The sequence below is a fragment of the Bombina bombina genome, chromosome 6, assembly GCF_027579735.1.
Source record: "Bombina bombina isolate aBomBom1 chromosome 6, aBomBom1.pri, whole genome shotgun sequence".
Lineage (NCBI taxonomy): Eukaryota > Metazoa > Chordata > Amphibia > Anura > Bombinatoridae > Bombina > Bombina bombina.
In genome coordinates this window covers 137,027,517-137,048,220 of record NC_069504.1, presented here as the reverse complement: position 1 = coordinate 137,048,220, position 20,704 = coordinate 137,027,517, and positions in this window count along the sequence as shown.

Here is a 20,704-nt window from a genome sequence, read left to right as displayed (position 1 = left end):
TCTGTAATATTATGTTTTATGTATCTCATTGTTTCCGTATGCAATTGCTACTGTAATACTGTGTCTTATGTGTTTCATTGATTCCCACTTTTGTGAAAATGCTCAATATATTCATATTCCTTTTTGATGCCTCTTGTCTCTATAACAAACTACAATATTCAATTACTCCTTCTCCCTCTCTACCTGCATTGTTCATTAGCCCATCTCTCTTAAACTCACCTTACTTTAGTACTTATGAACTTTACCTATTCCTAAACACTCTCTCTCTCCCCTGCACCTCATCTCAAAAGCAGTCTCATTACTGAAAATTTGTATCTCATCCCATGTCACTCTGCCTCTTGCTTTTACTAACTTCTGGTGACATCTCCACTTATCCTGGTCCCCAACAACTGCCTAGCCGTGCAAATTCATGTGTACTGTCCCATAGACTCAGAACACAAAACTCAGCCAACCTTACTCACAATTTTCTTGCATCAAAGCAACTACCCCTTTCCCTTGTGCACTCTGGAACTCTTGCTCTGTTTGCAACAAGCTCACATCTCTTGCTACCTCAACCTTTTGGCCCTAACAGAAACCTGGCTCTCCACTGCTGCTATGTCACATGGGTGTATCCACTTCAGCCACACTCCTAGGTCTGGAAATAGACAAGGAGGTGGTGTAGGTATTTTACTTTTTTCTTGTTGCACCTTTCAACATATAGAACCCATCTCTTCCCTCACATTTTCCTCATTCGAAACCCCATGATTTGCTTATTCTCTCCTTTCTCTATACATGTTGCAGTCATATACCGACCCCCAGGCTCCTCAACTCAATTTCTAGATCACTTGGCTGCCTTGCTACCTTATTTCCTTTCCTCAGACACCCCTGCCCTCATTCTTGGTGACTTCAACATCCCTCTTGACAATCCCACTGCCTCATCTGCAAAACAACCTCTGCAACTCACTTCCTCTTTCGGTCTGTTACAATGGACTGATTCTCCCACTCATACAGACGGTCACTCCCTTGACCTGATCTTTAGCTATCGATGCACTCTCTCAAACTTCACAAACTCCCCCTTTCCTCTTTCTTACCACCATATCCTTACTTGCAACATATCATCCCCCTTACAACTCTCCCTCCTTCTACTCCTCACACCAACGTTCACAGAAGCATTATGTCATTACATCAGCAACAGCTTGCTAATTCCCTTGAACCTCTCCTCTCATCCTTCTCCTTTTCCTATCCTGACCAATCTATCTGCCACTATAATTTCACCCTTACATCCATCCTTGACAATCTAGCCCCTCTTACCATAGCTCGGAAATCACACACTCATCCTCAGCCCTGGCAAACTCCTCTAACATGGTACCTACGCAGATGTTCCCGTACTGCTGAGTGGCACTGGAGAAAATCTCGGAGTTCAGCTGATATTCTTCATTTCAAATTCATCTTGAACTCCTACTATTCTGCCCTTAATCTCCATAAGCAACACTACTTCTCTACTCCTATTGCTAATCTTTCTTCAAACCCAAATGTCTGTTCTCCACTTTCAATACTCTTCTCCGCCCTCCCACACCTCCTAATACAACTTCTCTGTCAGCTCAAGACTTTGCCAGCCACTTAATTAACAAAATTGACTCCATCAGATACGAAATCAGCTCTCAACATAATTCCATTCTCTCACCCCCTCAAATGCTCTCAATCAACCAAAACCCACATAACCTTAAACTTAGTTCATTCTCCCCTGTTACTGAGGAAGATGTTTTGGCACTTATACTGTGCTCTCACCTCACTACCTGTCCCCTTGACCCTAACCCCTCACAGCTACTCCCCTCCCTCTCTGCTACCCTTACCCCCATACTCACACACATTTTCAACCTCTCCCTCAGCACCGGTAAATTTCCCTCATCTCTGAAACATGCACTGGTCACACCTATCCTCAAAAAACCTTCCCTTGATCCTACCTCCCCATCCAACTATCACCCTATTTCCCTCCTCCCTCTTGCCTCAAAGCTTCTTGAAAAATTATTATATGCACGCCTATCCCACTTCCTTACATTAAACTCCCTTGACCCACTGCAATCTGGATTTCGCCCCCATCACTCCACAGAGACAGCAATTGTTAAGGTTACCAACAACCTACTTACAGTAAAATCAAAAGGCCACTTCTCTCTGCTTATCCTCCTTGATCTGTCTGCAGCCTTTGACACTGTTGACCACTCTCTTTTGCTCCAAATCCTCCAATCCTTCGGCATCTGTGACACAGCCCTCTCGTGGCTCTCTTCCTACCTGTCCAACGGTACCTTTAGTGTAGCCTTTTCTGGGGCCTCCTCTGCCCCGTCATCACTTTCAGTCGGAGTACCGCAAGGCTCTGTCCTCGGTCCCCTTCTCTTCTCAATCTACACGTCATCACTAGGTTCCCTAATAAAATTCCATGGTTTCCAATATCATTTGTATGCCAACGACACTCAAATCTACAGACCTATCTCCTTCCTTGCTAACCCGTGTCACTAACTGTCTTTCTCACATCTCTTCCTGGATGTTCTCTCACTACCTCAAGCTAAATCTCTCCAAAACTGAGCTATTTATTTTCCCCCCTTCTTCCAAAATCTCTACCCTCTAATCTCTCTATAACTGTCGACAACTCCATCATTACCCCTACCTATCATGCCCGATGTCTCAGGGTCACATTTGACTCAGATCTTTCTTTCACTCCTCACATTCAGTCCTTGGCTAAAGCCTGCCACTTCCACCTCAAAAACTTCTCTAAAATCAGACACTTCCTTACATAAGACACAACTAAGATTTTAATACACTCTCTCATCCTTTCCTGCCTCAATTACTGCAACTCTGTCCTCTCTGGTCTCCCCACCTGCTGCCTAGCTCCTTTACAATCCATAATGATTGCCTCTGCCAGGCTCATCTTCCTTACACGTCACTCTTCATCTGCTGCATCTCTCTGCCAATCCCTTCACAGGCTCCCTCTTGCCTCTAGGATCAAACACAAAATTCTCACTCTGACATACAAAGCCCTCAACTGCACTGCTCCCCCTATATCTCAGACCTAGTCTCTAGATACTCTCCTTCCCATTCCCTTCACTCTACTCATGACCTCCTCTCCTCCTCTCTTGTTACCTCATCACACTCCTGTTTACAGGACTTCTCCAGACTGGCTCCCATCTTGTGGAACTCTCTGCCTCACTCCACAAGACTCTCCCCTAGTTTTGAAAGCTTCAAGTGCTCCCTAAAGATTCTACTTTCCAGGGATACATACAACCTTTGCTAACCTTTCTTTATACCAGTTCCTCTCCTCCATTGCTATCCCCTGAACCCCCTTAGCATGTAAGCCTAAGAGTCCAGCTGTTTGTAGATCACCTACTTAAGAGCTGACTACAACAGTGCAATTCTTGGCAGGGCCCTCTACCCATTTGATCCCTATACTTGTTTTGCTGTACTCCACATTTGTTTATAGCGCGGCAGAATCTGTTGGTGCTCTACAAATAACCGATAATAATAATAATAATAATAATATATATATATATATATATATATATGTTTATATAAGTGTACATATGTATTTATGTGTTTATATGTGTATCTACTGTATGTCAGTAAATACATATATACACACAAACATATATATATATAGACATGTATATGTATGAATATCTATGTTAATGCCTGAGATCTTATATCTTTGAGCCATTGTAACTTTTGTGTGCAATCATTTTTTTAATTATTTGTACTGTATTTTTAATGTGTTTTTTGACACTTATTGTTTTGGAAAACAATAACCACAGACGTGAGGTTGCGGTAATCATTCAAGCATAAATTGTGATTGCGCTCAAGCAATCATGTTTACTTTCAGCTTGTAATACGAGCTCAATTTAACTTAAATACCGGTGTAATGCAACTCAAAACATATGTGTATATACCACTGTAAAACAGTTGTAACTTTTACTAGTAGCATTTGGTAAATGGAGGTATCTTACAAAAATAATTCTATTCAAAGGTGAAATGCACCCACGTACCTTACAGTTTTGACTTTTCTATCCCTTTAAAGTGACATAGAAGTGTGAAAAGAGAATTCTCTTATCTATTAGGTTTTGTTTTTGTACTGTTGCCTACATATAACTATGGGTTAACTCTTGCAAAAAAAAAACATAGTTAAAGCCATCTCCATAGCAGTAATGCACTATTTGGAGCTAGCTGAACATATTAAGGGCCAGATTAAGAGTGACATATTAACTGTTGTGCGCAACCGATAAGGGGTATTTTGCGGCTCTTTGCTTGTGCCGGATGTAGCGTGCATATTATGAGTGTAAAATTAAGCGTTAACTTGTGCACAATCGAATTTAATGCACATCAGGTTAGCGCAGCCTTAAAACTCTGGTTAACTGTTACGTTTGACAAAAAAGTTGCACTAAACATATTAAAAATGCATTTAAAAGTACAGTTACACTCTTTATAACACTGTCTAATAAAAATGATTAAAAAAAATGAATTAAAAAGGTATGAGGCAGACAAATGACTAACAGAGATACATACATACACATGTCTAAATATGTATATATATATATGTGTATTATATGAATAGATGTGTTTACATATGTATTTATGTGTTTATGTGCTTTACTGTATATTTACTGTACATATTTCACATTTCATCGTTCGTCACCTACAAGATAATGGACTATATATATATTTCTATATATATCTGTATATACCTATACTTGTATATCTATTCCTATAGATATATTGGTATAGATATGTATTTTACATGAACAGTATCAGATATATATTTAAAAATATATTTAATAATAAAAATTACATTATTTTCTATTTGAAGAGCATAGGAATGTAAAATATGTGTAACGCGCATCAGTTTCCCTATTTAAATTTTAACACGGTCAGGTTAGCCACATGAAAACCTAGTAATCTGAAAGCAATTTATTGAAATATTTAATATAAAATATTTTTAAAAAATAACGAATATTTTTAAAAATGATTAAACATACTTAGTGAACTACTGACAGACATATTTAAATTTAAATTGTGAAACCCAATACACAAAATGCATGTTTTAAATTCCAATGTTTTTCACATAGAAAATAATGTACTTTTTATTATTAAATATATATTTCTATTTATATCAGATACTGTTCATGTAAAAAAAAAAAAAAAAAAAAAAAAAAATATATATATATATATAACCTATATCTCTATAGGAATATATATATAGGTAATATACAGATATATAGAAATATGTATTACATATGTAGAACATTGGAATGTGAAATATTAATATTTCATGTCAGGTTTAGCTCTCTTGAATATATGGGTGTTTTTTGAAGTTTTCACGCTCCACTGAAGTCTATGGGAGAAGAAGTTAACGTGGTCGTGATATTTATTTTTGCGTACATCAGGTTTTAGCTTGCATGCAAGCTTTTACTTTCAACAGTAATAGAAACACAATCCTTATGCATGCATAAAGTCTCCATCTAGCGATGTTATTGCTTGAGCAGGAGTGATAATTTGCGCTCCACTCGTTATCTAGCCCTTAGTGAACTACTGACAGAGACATATTTGTGTAGCCACCAATCACCAGCTGCCTCCCCGTAGTACATTGCAGAACCTCAGCCTACTTGGCATGTTTCTCAATTTCAAACTTTCTTCTCATTTCCTTCGAACCTGTGACAGCTATTAGCCAATCACACACTTTTGCAATTGCTCAATAGGAGTTGGGGCCTCGGAAAGCATGCACATGAAAAAACTCAATTTTAAATACAAAGAAATTCAAACTTTTTTTAAAAAAATTGCATGCTCTAAATCATAAAAATGTTATATTGATTTGAATGTTCCTTTAAAATGGCATGCTCTATCTGAGCCATAAAAAAAATAATTTTGATTTCCTGTAAAAGATAAATTAATACCAAAATTTAAATTTATATTATTTTAATTTACAATTTCAATTTAAAAAAATAAAATCAAATTAAAGTTTGTTTTGAAATTAAAATGCTGAACTTTATAATAATTTTCTATACATAATTTTACATGAAAATGAAGTTGCCACAAACATCTAATGCAGCTGTATTTATTTCCAAAAGGAAATGAATATAAGTGGACATAAATTCACCATCTATTAAACATTTATGAATCTGCAGAAATAATTGATTATGTCCAGCTGTACTTACAATAATATCTGTATATATCTAATTTCATGGCAGGAACAATGATCCAGTGCATTATACCATAGAGCTCTTTACTCCTCTGATTTAATTGAGAAGAATTAATTTAAGACATTTTTCTGTCACAAGAATGTTATGAAATTTAAAATTTTGACTGTTCCGTGAATAGGAGCATTTTATTAGAATTTTTTTTATTTTGGTATAAATTAATTCATGCAAGTTAAAAGCAATACAAATATATTGAATTTAATTTATAGCTGTAGCAATAGTTACCTCCTGATGTAAATGTACATTTAAAAATAGGTCACTTGTTTGGTATCCAATATAAAAAAAAAAGATATATGGTACCATTTTTCTGACTATAATAGGCTCCATGTACTAAGCAGCATTAGCTGCTTTTGGAAACCTTGCGGGGCAGGTTCGCACATGTGAGACTGCTTCCTGCAATGTAAGAAGCAGTGGTCATCAGACCATTGCTTCTTAACTTTCAGCCACTTCTGAGTTGGGGGAAAGAATTCACCCAAAACACTTTAGCTCGGATGATTGACAGGTCCTTCTCTTGCGAGCCCAATCATGGCATTACACATTCCTTCATATCCTTACCTTCTTATATTAAAGACTCTGTTTTATTGCTTAAATTACAGAACATATGTTTGTATGAGGAATGTTGGTGGGTCACCTGTGATGGTTTATAGACGAGCACCCACGCTCAAGACTTCTTTGGCCCCCAGTAAAATAGTGAGAGACAAATCTAAAACAATGGTGATATCACAACCTAGTTTTCTAGTGAGGGCTGGCCTTAGACATAAAATAGCCAAGTGTGGCAAGAGACGCTGTGTTATGTGTACTCACATCTCACACCAGGTATCCACTTTTACGTCCCATAGCACTGGAGAGACATATAGTATTAAAAAGCACATGACCTGTGAATCATCCTTTGTAATCTATCTGATCAATTGTGCATGTGGGGCCCAATATGTGGGCCGCACCTGCCGCAAAGTGAAAAAAAGATGGGGCAAACACGCTTCCAACATAAAGAACAAGTCTAAGACTCACAGTGTCTCAAGACACAGCCCATGGCACGCTCAAGAATCCCATGCACATCTTGCTAATAGAGTCTATCTCTAGAATTCAGGCGAATGCCTTTATGACTCTTAGAAGACGTGAATCCTACTGGATCACTAAATTGGTCTGAATGAAAATCTGGATTTGGCAGCTTTTCATTTAATGATTCAGAGGTTTTAAGTTGGTTTATGTATGTATGTGTGTGTGCATCCTTTTTTGCATATATATGTACATATGTGACTTTGTTTTTTTAGTTTTGATCAAGTCATAGATTTGAGCAACATAATTTAATCGTCTTATTTTTCTTATATTCAGTTATTATTTTTAATGTATTGTCTGAGGGGGACGGCTGGCACCACCATTAATGGCACAAATATTAGGTGCTTTATGACAGCACACTATAGTTTTTAGTTATTAGTTTTAATGGCACCAGGGTATATATCATTACATACTATTACTATTATTGTGAGGACACCCGACACTAGATTTATAGATTTTTACATTTGGGTTCCCTACTGAACATCATTTCACTTCCTTTGTGTTCATGTCATGCTCACTGGAATTACATTCCTTTCTAATATATATTTTTTGACACACATGATGAATATTAAGGTGTATTATATTATAGATATTTGCAGTATTTTACCTAGTACTACTACACACTATTGGGACATTGGTCAATCATTAGAGTGTTCATTCTTTTGGTTATGTTTTTATTTCTATATATATATAACATATCGTCTTATAGGGTCAAGCAGGCATTTTTTAATTGGATTATCACAGATTCACTTATATAGTAGGCTCATATACCTATTGGTTGATATTTGTATGAACTGAGAATAGGTGCATCTTGCAGAAATAGGGGTCTTATTATGAGAGTACTTTTAGTGGTCGCTTAATCCAGGTTGGAGGTTTGTGCACCTTTTGGGGGTGGGACTTGTAGCAGAGCACTCGTAAATTAAATTCTCAACATCATTGAGACTATCTTAACAACAGAGAAAGAACCCGCTACATTTATATGCCACAATAATGATTATTATGACTTGCACAGATGATGTGACTAAACATCATCTGTTTACTCTATGCCAACAAGCGGCTGACAGTGGGAGGTGACGTTTTGTTGCCATACTTTGTGCACGCCTATTTAGTCAATTCGGATAGGCTATGAACATACACACCCCCTTGACACTTTTGTTAGGCTATTTAGAGACGCAAATGCTTGACAGCTATAAACATGCAGAGTGGATCACAAAGTTTCAGATGCTCTAAATCCCAAAGTGGTAGTTTTGTGCATTAAAAAACATATGTTTTATGGAATCCACTTGATATTCCAGATATCTGCGATTTCCCTTATACACATACGAGACAGACTGAGTTGTTTACTGATTGTTTTTTAGGGAAAAGTCTGACTTGTGTACAGAGGGAGCTCCTCTGATATGATACACTCAATCAACTATATTGGCATATATGTTGGACTTGGTACACATTTCCTATTGACCATATAGTAGTTATTTCTAACATGGAATTTAGGAAAGGCTCTAGTTACACACTACAGACAGGTTCATGTATTGCCTGTGTTTATATGAGACAGAGTCCATTACTATGGTGATATGATTAACAAAATTAACTCGCAGCTGTGCAGAGCTCAGGTGGTGTTCTATCAATGGATATTTGAACACAGATCATCGGAGGATTAGGGGGGAAGGTTGGCACTATTGTAGGACCAGGAAGGGTTTAAATAGCAAGTGTATCTCTATGTTTTATTATTGTTATTGTATAGCCTGAGGAAACAGTCTTTGAAGGGCTGAGAAATGTGTTGCTTTGTTTTTAAATAAAATTACATGCTTTTATTGATAACCTTGCTGTCTTCTGGTATTTATCTGGGACCCTTCTTTGTATGGTGCTGAGAGGATCTTGGCTAAATGCCAGAGCACAGTTTACTGAGGTCCCAGCTTGCCTTTACTGCACCTGGAGGTGCGCTACGTCTTGTAAGTGCAATCACTAAGTGTTATTTCATTGCCTATCCCCACTGTACTAGGCTATGGTAGCTGTGTTTTATCACTGACAGGTACAAACACCTTGCATGCTGATTATTTGATTGAGTGCTTTAACACTGGCACACAGTGAGCTGGGCCACTGCTACTGATCCAGTCCGCTCCATCTGCACCATTGGGTGCATCTCTTTTGTGAGTACCATTCTGTATCATATTGAATAATCCATTTATCAGATGTTACTAGGTCATATTGGGGCCTCTGTGTTCCTTCTTTTTACAGGGAGTAAGAAATCACCCAAAACACTTTAGCTCGGATGATTGACAGGTCCTTCTCTTGCAAGACCAATCATGGCACTCATTAGAGTGTGTAATAATAAATAAGGGCAGTAAATGAAGATGATCCACTGCCCATATGGGGCAAAGATGTGTTAAAAACATATCTGGTTGAGAAGTTTGTCCACACGCCGATTAGTATATGTTGGCTATAGAACTAAGTAAAAGACCTGATAAAAATAAACATGCCAAGTATTGTACAGTCCAGAATGTAAATTTTATTTATCAATAAATTAGCTTATCTCAGTTGCAACTATCTGGTCATTAATTTGATCAACTTAGTAATAATTGCAAAGTCCTAACTGACTTTGTTCTTGTTGCAAGTGACTTCACTGAACTGTGCATGAAGTCACAATTAGGTTTGGAACCAGGATGCAGGGAATAGCTATTCCACATAAAACTCTTCCCAAGGAAATCAGAAGGGGACAGTTCCACTAAATAAAGTTTAAGCATTTAGGCTGTAGAGATGTTTAGTTCAGCTTTCTAAATTATTTGACAGGTTAAGCTAAATAGAAAGTCAGACAAATGTGACAAGTCAGATGATTAAGCAGATTACCCACAAAGAGAACAAAGGAAAACAGATGAGCACACTAAAGGGAGATTCTGAGAGCAGTGTAGTCTGATGCTTGGATACCAGAATTTCTGAACACTGGAGGATTTGCATTTTAAGAATGTATAGGATTAGTCTTGACACATTTTGATCCAAATTGGAAACTCCTGTACTATTGTGTGTGTGGACATGAAATCTAATGCATATACATCACATCATTATCAGGTTTAAAATCATACACTATTCCATGAACTTGGGTTACTGTGTGTGGTCAAAGCACAAATGTAAAAAGTGACAGCATAGAGTTTGAAGTGAAAAGCACCCTTACAACAGCCAGTAAGAAGACTTCTGATAGTAGATATATGTGTCCTTTAAAAAGAAAATAGTTGATAGCAGATCTTTGCCTTTTTTATCAATAAAACAATTGATCAACTGTCAGGATACAGCCTTTACTGATTTAGGGCTAGATTATGAGTAGGGAACAAATTAGCAGCCCCACTCGTGCGTTGACTTCGTTAGACGGAGGCTTTTTGCACGCGTTGGGTTGCACTTATAGTACAAGTCACACCAAAAAAAGTTGAAAGTAAAACTCTTTCATGCCTAAAATTTTTGAGCATATTCCCGACAGATCGCATAAAGTAGGAATGTAAAAGTCACAGATATTTGTAAAACAAAATGAGCCTTGTCACGTTCAAATATAAATTGCAATAATAAGCTAATAAATGTCTTTTTTTCACTTTTCACATTATACACTTACTGACTGATCCTGTAGCTACAAAATGAATCACAGCCAGTAATTTAACAATGCCTCGAAGAGCATGGGTCCTTCCTGTCATTGGCTCCAGGTCATCAGTCACCAGATTATATAAATCAATCAGTGCCTCCCTGTTCAGCCAAAATCTTCTAATAATTTCAGTGTCTGATAAAGCATCCAAACCGATCCTCAATCTAAAAAGGCAAAGAACCCTCCTTTCAGGAGCAAAATCTCCTTCATGTCCTGTGATTTCTATCTGAAGATCCCACCATTATGGCAAGAAAAAGGAAATTTTCCATTGTAACTCCACAACCTAGCAAGCTACAAATTATTAAAAATAGTGAATGTTAATCCACTTTTCATAAATATGTGAGAACTGCAAATGAATATGGGCATTTTAAAATGCCAATAGAGATTAATACAAGAAATTGGCATTTCCAGACATGAGTCGATTTGTTTGCACATATGAAAAGTTGCGACTTTATTGGCGCATAATCCTTTGTAAATATGGTTATATAATTTTGTGAATGTTCCATTAGGGTTGTAGCAATTCAGACAGAAGTAGAAGTGCACCTGGCAGTTTGGTTATAATTTATGTGAAATGAATCTAATTAAGATAATTTTACTTAGCTGTTTATAAAAGAAAAGATACAACTAGAGATGGGCAAATGTGTTTAAACTCAAATTCAAATGGTAGAACCAATTCTATTTTTGAATTTTGATTTGGAAAATCGAATGTAGATAAGAGCGAATATTATTTAAAATTTTAAAAATCTAATGTTATTTCCAGTTTTCAAATGTGACTTTCAATTAAAATTTTTGTTTTCATTTTGAATTTTTGTTTTGATTTCGAATGTAACTTTCGATTTTAAATTAATTTTAGGTTTGATTTTGAATGTTGGTTTCAAATTCAAATATTACTTTTTTAAAAGATAAATGTAGATTAGAAATACTAAAATCGAATTAGAATATTACATTTATAAACGATAGCTGCAGATTAGAAATATTATTTCGAAATTGAATATTAAAAATTTGATTTGCATAAAACAAATTTGAAATGTTAGTAATATTTTTAAATTTGATATAAAATACATACAAACATTTGATTATTCGATTGAATATTTTTGAACGTTCTTTAAAATTTTAAATTAAACGTTCCAAAAAAGAATGTGTTATGAACATTTGAAATTTGATTTGAACGAATGAATGTATTGAAATTCGTTCTAAATTTCAAATGTCTTGAAACATTCGCCCATCCACAGATACAACCCTTAAAAATATAAACACTTAAAGGGACAGTCTACAATAGAATTTTTATTGTTTTAAAAGATAGATACTCTCTTTTTTACCCATTCCCCAGTTTTGCATAACCAACACTGTTATATTAATATACTTTTTACCTCTGTGATTACCTTGTATATAAGTATCTTCTGACAGCCCCCTGATCACATGACTGTGACTATTTAAAATCTATTGAGTTGCATTTAGTACTGTGTTGTGCTAACTCTTAAATAACTATCAGTCTCCTGTTGTGAAAAGCAAATACAAAAGCATGTGATTAAGAGGCTCTCAATAGAGCCTTTGAAACATGCAGCAATTTAGAGGTTTAAATGTTATAAAGTATATTAACCCCTTAACGACCAAGGAGGTGTCAGGCACGTTCTACAAACAAATACAGTTAAGGACCAAGGATGTGCCTGACATGTCCTCTGGAGTTTCAAGTGGTGGAAGTGATTGTAATCGCTTCCAGCCGCTCTCAAGGTATTGCAGGCATCACTGCAATGCACTTTTTCACCCACCGATACAGAGATAGACACTCTGTGGCCCTCTCTGCATCGGCCTTCGATGGTGCCGATTGTTGGTGGGTAGGAGCCATAGCATGGGCGGCCCATCACTGGAGGGATTTCCTGATCCTGTGCCAGAGTATGCAGGGAGTTTAGGGGCTAAGGGGGAATCCAACACTGCAGACTAAATATTTTTAAAAAATGCCTTTTATTTTAGTACTGGCAGACTTTCTGCCAGTATTTAACTTGGCGATGAGAATTGTGAGGTGGGGGAGAGAAGAGAGCATTCTGAGAGGGGCCAGGGAGGGATTATGGGGTGGGATGTGTCAGGTGGGAGACTTATCTCTACACTAAAGCTAGAATTAACCCTACAAGCTCCCTACAAGCTACCTAATGAACCCCTTCACTGCTGGGCATAATAAAAGTGTGGTGTGCAGCGACATTAAGCTGCCTTCAAATTACCAAAAAGCAACACTAAAGCCATATATGTCTGCTATTTCTGAACAAAGGGGATCCCAGAGAAGCATTTACAACCATTTGTGCCATAATTGCACAAGCTGTTTGTAAATAATTTCCTAAAGTTTGTGTTTTTTTTTAATTGATTTCATTTGGTGGTGAAATGGTGGCGTGAAATATACCAAAATGGGCCTAGATCAATACTTTGGGTTGCCTACTATACTACACTAAAGCTAAAATTAACCCTACAAGCTACCTAATTAACCCCTTTACTGCTGGGCATAATACAAGTGTGGTGCGCAGCGGCATTTAGCGGCCTTCTAATTACCAAAAAGTAATGCCAAAGCCATAAATGTCTGCTATTTCTGAACAAGGTGGATCCAAGAGAAGCATTTACAATAATTTGTGTCATAATTGGACAAGCCGTTTGTAAATAATTTCAGTGAGAAACCTAAAGTTTGTGAAAAAGTTTGTGGAAAAGTTAATGATTTTTTGTTATTTGATCGCATTTGGCAGTGAAATGGTGGCATGAAATATAACAAAATCTACTAAAATTTTTTTTATACATGTGGAGGATTATTCAGGGATTCCTGACAGATGTCAGTGTTACAATGTAACTATCGCTAATTTTGAAAACAAAATGGTTTGGAAATAGCAAAGTGCTACTTGTACTTATTGCCTATAACTTGCAAAAAAAGCAAAGAACATGTAAACATTGGGTATTTCTAAACTCAGGACAAAATTTAGAAACTATTTAGCATGGGAGTTTTTTGGTGGTTGTAGATGAGTAAGAGATTTTGTGGGTCAAAGTTAGAAAAAGTGTGTTTTGTTCAATTTTTTCATCATATTTTATATTTTTTTATAGTAAATTATATGATATGATAAAAATAATGGTATCTTTAGAAATTCCATTTATTGGCGAGAAAAATGATATATAATATGTGTGGGTACAGTAAATGAGTAAGAGAAAAATTACAGCTAAACACAAACACCACAGAAATATATAAATAGCACTGGTCCCAAACGGTAAGAAAATTTAAAAGTGCTGTGGGCACTAAGGGGTTAATCTAACAATGTTGGTTGTGCAAAGCTGGGGAATGGGTAGTAAAGTCGCTATGTATCTTTTGAAAAAACAGGACCAGACAGGGGTGCCCTCTGTCTCCGTTGCTTTTTGCTCTATGTATGGAGCCTCTAGCCGCTAAAATTCATTCGCAGACAGATATAGCAGGAGTTAAGATGGCTAAGATGGAATATAAAATGGCCTTGTTTGCGGACGATATACTTCTGACGTTGACGAACCCCTTAATATCACTGCCCAACCTCCATAGAACACTAGAAACCTTTTCTACTATTTCTGGATTTAAGATAAATGCAGAGAAATGCAAGGCTCTCCCCATAGCGGTCCCCCGACAGACACAGGAACTACTGGAAGCAAACTTTCATTTTAAATGGATGAAACACACCTTAAAATACCTAGGAGTCCATCTTCCCTCCTCCCCCTCGCTACTATATAAAGTTAATTATCCCCCACTATTCAAACAGATTAGAAAAGACATATCGAAATGGAAAAGTTATAAATTCTCATGGCTGGGTAGGGTGGCCTCGGTTAAGATGAACATCTTGCCGAGGATACTATATCTCTTTAGAACCCTACCTATTAAAATGGTAAAAACAGATCTAGAGACACTACAAAATGATATATTAGTATTTATCAGGGGAGACAAAACAAACAGAATTGCAAAATCAGCTTTATATAGACATAAGACACTAGGAGGCATCGGGGTTCCTAACCTATTTGAATACTATAATGCTGCCAGAATGGCACAGGACAGCCTGTTACTAAAGAGAAACAGAGAGATCATGTGGCCCACATTAGAGGCAAGTTTGGGGGGTAGGGATGAGACTGATGCTATACTTTGGGATCCTGAGAGAACACAGCCCCTCAAAGAGACGGACAGACCTTACACCACAACCCTCACAGTAGCCACTTGGAAAAAAGCAAGAACTAAATTTAACCTAATGCCACAATACTCTTTATACATCCCAATTAGATATATACTACCCAATGAGCTCTGGGCCCAACTAAAGAAATGGGAAAATAAGGGTTTATATACAGTGGCAGATTTTGTGGAAGGCAGAACGATACTTTCATTTAACCAATTACAGACAAAACTGAACCCCTTTAAGCTACACTGGTATTTATATTTACAGATACAGTAAGCTCTACAAGCATACATAAGAAACCCAAGAGATAACCACATAACACTGCTAGAAACCCTGTGTAGGTCAGAGGACCGCACTAGACACTCCATTTCCATCTTATATGTGGCCATACAGGCTTCACAGATCGCAACCAAAACCCCTACTATGTTGGCATGGGAGAGGAAGTTACTTATAAACAAAGACACCAAAGAATGGGAATCAATATTCCAAAACGCAGACAAAGGACTACTAAGTGTAGATCTAAAGGAAAATATCACTAAGACTATACATCGATGGTACCTGACACCCATTAGAATGGCTCATATGCATCCGCAGGGAAGTCCACTATGTTACAGAGGGTGCGGAGAAATAGGAACATATAGGCATATGTGGTGGGACTGTAGAGAAATCTCAGGCATATGGAAACATTTATCCTCTTTCCTCAGCCGAATCTTGAATGAAAGCATAGATCTCACAATCCAACAAGCGTTATTACACATACCCATTAATAGATTTAATAAACACATCAACACATTCATCAGGATATTATGTACGGTCACAAGGACATGCATAGCCAGATATTGCAAGACAGGTAGTCCAACCTGGACAGAAACTTACAATAAAATTCAGTACACATACAACATGTACGACCTAGCATCCAACACTTTAAATAACAAGGAAGTTGTCCAAGCAGTATGGTACTACTGGATAATGAAATGAAAGGCAGATAAAGAAGTCTGATGGAAGAGTAGCCATAGATGACTAATATGAACACCAAAAAAATACACCTGTTGCAGTACAAGCAATAAAAACCGGAACAAGATGTGTTGTCACTCCCCATCCCTATCCCCTTCCCTCCTGACTCCCTATAACTCAACTTATTTAATCTTACCTTCCTTTAGGGTTATATTTTCTAAAAGTTCAGTTGTATATAGATAGAAGATTTAAACGTAGATTTATTGAAAGCTCTAGTAGAGTTCAACAGAGAGCGGGGTTACCACCAGACACAAGAACTACATTAGATCTTGTCATTGATAGCCTGATGATAAGAAAAAAGAGGCGAAAACTAGATATCATCTGTATCAATAAACCTCTGAATATGATATCTGATCATTACCTGCTGAACCTACATAGTTATATAAGTATCAATAGAAATGACTAGAATAATATAAAGATTATTAACTGTATCATTTGTCGTTTAGAAATGTAATTGTATAAACCTACACTCTGGAACCCATAATGATGGAGATTGATGCAGAGGAAGGTATTTCTGTAATTGTTTATTATTTCTGATAAATAAAAAATATTCAAACATAAAATACACACACACACACACAAAAAAAAAATGAATACATTATATTTATCAGAATCTAAAGAAAACCTTCTGTACACTTTAAGCCACCCTTAAACCTCATTATTTTTTGTCTTCTTTTAGGATCACAAAATAGTTCAATTTAAATATTCAGTAACAAACAAAACAATACATCTTTATCTAAAGACTCTACTGTTCAGGGATGCATACAACCTACGCTAACCTTACTTTTTACCAGTTCCTCTCCTCCATTGCTATCCCCTGAACCCCCCTAGCTTGTAAGCTTAAGAGTCCAGCTGTTTGTTGATCACCTTCTCAAGAGCTGACTACAACAGTGCAACTCTTGGCAGGGCCCTCTACCCATTTGATCCCTATAACTGTTTTTTTTTGTACTCCGCCTTTGTTAATAGCGCTGCAGAATCTGTTGGCGCTCTACAAATAACCAATAATAATAATAATAATAATAATAATCTAGATTTGGAAGTGATTGTAATCGCTTCCAGCCGCTCTCAAGGTATTGCAGGCATCACTGCAACACACTTTTTCACCCACCGATACAGAGATAGACACTCATGGATAATTACTTCCGATTCTTATAGTCCTTTCACCTAGGCTTTTAATCAGCCAAACAATAATATAATATTTCATTTCTTAATTTATTACCAAATCATAAAATATAACAGCTTCAATTGGTCACACTCATATAAAATAAACCATCATTTTCTTTTTATTTCTATGTTCTAGTTGTAGAAAAGAGAAGTGGAGAATCAATATCTTGCAATTTAGAAGAGGGAGAAGGGAAGATTTTTTTATATGTATATATATATATATATATAGAATAGATTTTTAAATTTGTATTTACTTTATTTAAATTAAAGTTAACAAGGAGTTGAGCCATATTTAGATCAAGCTATTAATATTGTACATTCCAATGTTCTTCACATTGAAATATATGTAATATAAATTTAAATATATATTTCTATATACATCTGTGTTGGGTTAGCGCACTTAAAGACAGTTATCTTGAGGTGCGTTATGTAAATATTCAATATAACAATAATATAAATAAAAACAAAATTATTAATAATAATTCTAACAAATTATCAAAGAGGCTCTAAAAAATCATTAGAATACAAATGTATTTTTTTAGAATTTTGTTCAAGAAATTCGTAAGTAGGAGTCTGGGGCACTACATGACAGGACATAGTGCTGCTGTCTAGTGCTCTTAAAAATGGATAACATTTTTGAAAACTGCTAACATATAGGGCTAGATTTATCAAAGCTGAGGTGGACAGGGGTGCGTATACGCCTCCCTGTACACCTCAGCTTGCCAATTTTGCGCTCGCATGCAATCCTGCCCCCTGCCCGCTCACAGCCAGGAGTTGTCAATCTCCTCGGTTAGGGAAGCGGTGGTCTAGTGACCGCTGATTGTGAGAACTTGCAGCCGTAGGGCTTTGATAAATTGAGCCCCTAGTGCTCCAGAAGCATACATCCCTGTTTTTTTCAATAAAAAGATACAAAGAGAATAAAAAATAAAATTGATAATAGAAGTAAATTGGAAAGTCGTTTAAAATCATATGCTGGAACATGAAAGAAAATGTTTGTGTTTCATATCCCTTTAAGATGACTAGTTATTCATGTGCACTAACACGACACCGCATTAGACCTAAAGTGCCCAACCCGAAGTGCGTTAAGCATGTTTTACATTCCAATGTTTTTTCACATAGAAAAAATGTTAATATTATATCTATAGGAATATATATATAGATATAGGTCTATATAAATATACATAGAAATATTAATTTAAAATAAAAATAACATTTCCCTGTATGTGAAAAAAATTGGAATGTAAAATATTAATAACTCATGTTAGGATAATGTGCAAGCATTTTTTGTTTTTTTTTCTGCTCTTTCCATTAAAGTTGATGGGGAGAAGAAGTTAGTGCGGTTATGGTCCTGAAGTTAGCACGTGCCGGGTTTCACTTGGGCACACAAATTTTTTACTTTCAACTTATAATACGAGCACTAACCCGAGCACGAAATCTTTACTTCTGGTGGTGTTAATGCTCAAGCAAAAGTGCTAAATAGCACGCCACTTCTAATCTGACTCAAAGTGTTATTTTATAGTAAGTAAAAGTGGGTTTTCTTATTTAGAAAATTGTGAGAAGAAATGTAATATGTTGTTTTGCTATTCCTTGCAGCTCTGTCTGGAAGGCAAAATGTTTACCGTGTTTTAAGAATAAATTATTTGAGGAATAGGTTCATGTTTCTCTTGTAAACAACCAGTTTGTCTGACAAATAAAAATAAAAAATCAATAGCATTCAAGAAAAAAGTAAATTTTTATAGAGGGAAAGTTAAGCTAGTGTAACTATTTAAAACTTATTTATTACAGTGAAACAACTGAAAGGAAATACATTGTATTATTATATAAGTGTTAAGTATAACAAAACAAAAGTAGTTGCTTTTTTTATAAGGAATAATTCACCCGAACATGGGCTAGATTATGAGTGGCCAGCTAACTGTTGTGCGTGAATGATAAGGGGTTTATCAAGGGTCTTTACGAGCATCCGGGGTAGTGCATGTATTACAAGGTTGTAAGTAAAAGCATTTCCTTTAGTGCAAATTAATTTAACGCTGTTAGACTCTACTAAAAAGTTGCACAAAATACATTTAACAGTACACGTACATTCATAATAACACTATCTAATACAAATGTTTATTTTTTTAAATTGCAATAAAAGTTATGAGCTCAAAGATATATGTTTATATGCGTGTACATGTACTGTATATGTATGTATTTATATGTGTATATATGTATTTACAGACATTTATACACAAAAACACATATGAATACAAATATAGACATATATCTAAGTGCATTGTAGCCGTTTGCAGTCAAGTAGCTTAAAACATGAAAAATCATATTTATGCACTGTCATATTTAATAAAGTGTGTATTTACTTTAAATATTTCACATTCTAATGTTCTTCACATAAGGGAATATGTTCTAAGTATATATCAGGTGTTGGCTGTTTTTTCCATTATTCACGCTCCTTTGAATTCTATGGATACCCGATACTCTAATTCGGCTTTTTGCGCATAACATAAGTGCACAAGTGAAAACTTTCTACTTTCACCTTGTAATACGCGCAACTTGATGTGTGCAAAAATCTTACTAGCAGAGTTAACGCTTGAGCAGGAGTGATAAATAGCGATCCACTAGTAATCTAGCTATGTATATATAAATATACAGGGAGTGCAGAATTATTAGGCAAATGAGTATTTTGACCACATCATCCTCTTTATGCATGTTGTCTTACTCCAAGCTGTATAGGCTCGAAAGCCTACTACCAATTAAGCATATTAGGTGATGTGCATCTCTGTAATGAGAAGGGGTGTGGTCTAATGACATCAACACCCTATATCAGGTGTGCATAATTATTAGGCAACTTCCTTTCCTTTGGCAAAATGGGTCAAAAGAAGGACTTGACAGGCTCAGAAAAGTAAAAAATAGTGAGATATCTTGCAGGGGGATGCAGCACTCTTAAAATTGCAAAGCTTCTGAAGCGTGATCATCGAACAATCAAGCGTTTTATTCAAAATAGTCAACAGGGTCGCAAGAAGCGTGTGGAAAAACCAAGGCGCAAAATAACTGCCCATGAACTGAGAAAAGTCAAGCGTGCAGCTGCCAAGATGCCACTTGCCACCAGTTTGGCCATATTTCAGAGCTGCAACATCACTGGAGTGCCCAAAAGCACAAGGTGTGCAATACTCAGAGACATGGCCAAGGTAACAAAGGCTGAAAGACAACCACCACTGAACAAGACACACAAGCTGAAACGTCAAGACTGGGCCAAGAAATATCTCAAGACTGATTTTTCTAAGGTTTTATGGACTGATGAAATGAGATTGAGTCTTGATGGGCCGGATGGGCCGTGGCTGGATTGGTAAAGGGCAGAGAGTTCCAGTCCGACTCAGACGCCAGCAAGGTGGAGGTGGAGTACTGGTTTGGGTTGGTATCATCAAAGATGAGCTTGTGGGGCCTTTTCAGGTTGAGGATGGAGTCAAGCTCAACTCCCAGTCCTA